Genomic DNA, 4,100 nt, shown 5'->3' with positions numbered 1-4,100 from the left:
CACTAGTGGCATTGTATGAAAGACAGTGACTTCTACCTGTGAAGGTGGCTGAAGCTTCTTGCAGGCACTAGAGTCCAGGATCCTTACACTTCCTTTGGGGATCCTTTTCCTAGGAGTGATATAAGGACAAAACACACAGAAATCTGTATCCAAGGTCTGGGATCCAGGGATAAGGGATGCTCCCAGCCAGGCTAGGTACCAGGAACCTGATCTTTGTCCCAAGAGCCACAATTACCCAGATGATATTTTTTCCCCATTTTCTTTCAGGTTATTTACTCACAGTATTCATTTGTTTGCTTTGCTGTGTTTCCACTCTCTGCATCTGTTCATTGGTTTAAGTAACATTCTCTTAGTTTTTCACTTCTGTTTCCTCTCATTACAGTGTAGCATCTGCTTAGCACTTTAAAAAAATCAATTAAATACAAAATCCTGATCCTACATTGAAGAGGAAAGTTTCTGAGAATTTGGCTGAAGAACTTTATTGTCTGCATATTTCATTCACTATTATTTATGCTGGTGCAGGTCTAATGCAATCTGCACACCCAAGAGTGCCCATATGAAGCACAGGGTGCCCTTAGTATACCTGTTAAAAGAGAAGAAGATAGTAGATTAAAAGGGGAAAAATCAACCAGTGCATCAAAGTAAGGAGTGTGGTCAGTTTGGATGAGCTATTACCAGCAGGAGAGTGAGTTTGTGTGTGTGTGGTTTTTGGGGGGGGGGTGAGAAAACCTGGATTTGTGCTGGAAATGGCCCACCTTGATTATCATGCACATTGTAGGGAGAGTGGTCACTTGGGATGAGCTATTACCAGCAGGAGAGTGAGTTTGTGTGTGTGTGTTTTGTGGGGGGGGGGGGGGTGAGAAAACCTGGATTTGTGCTGGAAATGGCCCAACTTGATTATCATACACATTGTAAAGAGAGTGATCACTTTAGATAAGCTATTACCAGCAGGAGAGTGGGGTGGGAGGAGGTATTGTTTCATGGTCTCTGTGTATATAATGTCTTCTGCAGTTTCCACAGTATGCATCCGATGAAGTGAGCTGTAGCTCACGAAAGCTTATGCTCAAATAAATTGGTTAGTCTCTAAGGTGCCACAAGTACTCCTTTTCTTTTTGTGAATACAGACTAGCACGGCTGTTACTCTGAAACCCATCCTATTACTATTACTCCAGTTTACAAAGTCATCCAGATCTTCCTGTATGATATCCCGGTCCTTCTCTGAATTGGGAATACCTCCCAGCTTTGTGTCATCCACAAACTTTATTAGCACATTCCCGCTTTTTGTGCCAAGGTCAGTAATAAAAAGATTAAATGCAATTGGTCCCAAAACTGATCCTTGAGGAACTCCACTAGTAACCTCCTTCCAGCCTGACAGTGTGACCATCTGTAGTCTCCCCTTTAACCAGTTCCTTATCCACCTTTCAATTTTCATATTGATCCCTATCTTTTCCAATTTAGCTAATAATTCCCCATGTGGAACCGTATCAAATGCCTTACTGAAATCGAGGTAAACTAGATCCACTGCATATCCTTTGTCTAAAAAATCTGTTACCTTCTCAAAGAAGGAGATCAGGTTGGTTTGACACAGTCTACCTTTTGTAAAGCCATGTTGTATTTCGTCCCAATTACCATTGACCTCAATGTCCTTCACTACTTTCTCCTTCAAAAATTTTTCCAAGACTTTGCATACAACAGATGTCAAACTAAGAGGCCTGTAGTTACCGGGATCACTTTTTTCCCCTTTCTTAAAAATAGGAACTATGTTAGCCATTCTCCAGTCATACGGTACAAACCCTGAGTTTACAGATTCATTACAATTTTTTTCTAATGGGCTTGCAATTTCATGTGCCAGTTCCTTTAATGTTCTTGGATGAAGATTATCCGGGCCCCCCAGTTCAGTCCCATTAAGCTGTTCAAGTTTGGCTTCTACCTCGGATGTGGTAATATCTACCTCCATATCCTCATTCCCATTTGTCATCCTACCATTATCTCTAAGCTCCTCATTAGCCTCATTAACGACTGAGGCAAAGTATTTGTTTAGATATTGGCCCATGCCTAGATTATCCTTAACCTCCACTCCATCCTCAGTTGCATCCGATGAAGTGAGCTGTAGCTCATGAAAGCTTATGCTCAAATAAATTGGTTAATCTCTAAGGTGCCACAAGTACTCCTTTTCTTTTTTCCATCCTCAGTGTTAAGCGGTCCCACTTCTTCTTTCTTTGTTTTCTTCTTATTTATATGGCTATAGAATCTTTTACTATTGGTTTTAATTCCCTTTGCAAGGTCCAACTCTACATGGCTTTTTGCCTTTCTCACTTTATCCCTACATGTTCTGACCTTAGTAAGGTAACTTTCCTTGCTAATCCCTCCCATCTTCCACCCCTTGTAGGCTTTTTGCTTTTTCTTAATCACCTCTCTGAGATGCTTGCTCATCCAGCTTGGTCTACAACTCCTGCCTATGAATTTTTTCCCCTTTCTTGGGATGCAGGCTTCTGATAGTTTCTGCAACTTTGACTTGAAGCAATTCCAGGCCTCCTCCGCCTTTAGATCCACAAGTTCTTCAGTCCAATCCACTTCCCTAACTAATTTCCTTAATTTTTTAAAGTTAGCCCTTTTGAAATCAAAAACCCTAGTCACAGATCTATTTTTGTTTATTCTTCCATTTAGTTTGAACTGAATTAGCTCATGATCACTTGAACCAAGGTTGTCCCCTACAACCATTTCTTCTATGAGGTCCTCACTACTCACCAAAACCAAATCTAAAATGGCATCCCCTCTTGTTGGTTCAGCAACTACTTGGTGAAGGAATCCATCAGCTATCACGATCCAGAAAAATCTAAGCCCTATTATTATTGCTAGCACTTGTCCTCCAGTCTATATCTGGGAAGTTAAGGTCTCCTATGATCACACAATTCCCATTAGTATTTACTTCTTTAACAACATTAAAGAGGTCTCTATCCATATCCAAATTGGATCCCGGCGGTCTATAGCACACCCCAAGCACTATCCCAGGAGAGGCTCTAGTAGTTTTCTTCCCCAATGTGATTTTTGCCCAGACAGACTCTGTCTTATCCATTCCATCGCTTCTTATTTCATTACAGTCTACCTCATCATTGAAATACATGCATAGATAGGTCAAACTGGACAGTCTCTACGTAAAAGAATAAATGGATACAAATCAGATGTCAAGAATTATAACATTCATAAACCAGTCGGAGAACACTTCAATCTCTCTGGTCACTCAATTACAGACCTAAAGGTCACAATATTACAACAAAAAGACTTCAAAAACAGACTCCAGCGAGAGACTGCTGAATTGGAATTAATTTGCAAACTGGATACAATTAACTTAGGCTTGAATAGAGACTGGGAGTGGATGTGTCATTACACAAAGTAAAACTATTTCCCCATGTTTATTCCCCACCCCCCCCCACTGTTCCTCAGACGTTCCTGTTAACTGCTGGAAATGGCCCACCTTGATTATCACTACAAAAGGTTTTCTTCCCCCCCGCCCTCGCTCTCCTGCTGGTAATAGCTCATCTTAAGCGATCACTCTCCTTACAGTGTGTATGATAACACCCATTTTTTCATGTTCTGTGTGTATATAAATCTCTTCACTGTATTTTCCACTGAATGCATCCGATGAGGTGGGCTGTGGATCGCGAAGGCTTATGCTCAAGTGGATTGGTTGGTCTCTGGGGTGCCACTGGTGCTCCTTTTCTTTTTGCGAATACAGACTAACACGGCTGCTACTCTGAAACCTGTCATTATGCAAGGCACTGCATTTAGCCATATGGAGTGGAAATCTATCAACTTCATGAAAAAACTCACACAGATACAGACAGACATCATCTTCCTTTCCAAATGCAAACAGATGGATAAGGTACCAAAAAGACTGAAGGTAAAAAATCCATTACAATCTACATACCATATGCTACTATGCTGACAGCTTGTGCCACACGCTCTCAAAGAAACTGTGGAACCACCTGATCAACATCCTCTACAGCAAACAGGGAAAGATTAAGAATGAGCTCTCAAAACTGGATACTCTCATAAAAAAACAAACATCCACACAAACTTCCTCATGGCTGGAATTTTCA

At 41.1% G+C, this 4,100-nt stretch overlaps 1 long non-coding RNA gene across 1 annotated transcript; it reads left to right on the top strand.

Annotated features, from left to right (window-relative positions):
- Positions 1 to 951: 951 nt before the first annotated feature.
- Positions 952 to 3,768, top strand: LOC122463666. The gene is made up of 2 exons (XR_006287244.1): positions 952 to 1,035; positions 3,648 to 3,768. It is a non-coding gene; the product is annotated as an uncharacterized LOC122463666 (long non-coding RNA).
- The last annotated feature ends 332 nt before the right edge of the window (positions 3,769 to 4,100 follow it).

This window comes from Chelonia mydas, chromosome 23, assembly GCF_015237465.2.
Source record: "Chelonia mydas isolate rCheMyd1 chromosome 23, rCheMyd1.pri.v2, whole genome shotgun sequence".
Lineage (NCBI taxonomy): Eukaryota > Metazoa > Chordata > Testudines > Cheloniidae > Chelonia > Chelonia mydas.
Note: the sequence above shows the minus strand (reverse complement) of the source record. Positions and strands in the feature narration are given on the sequence as shown.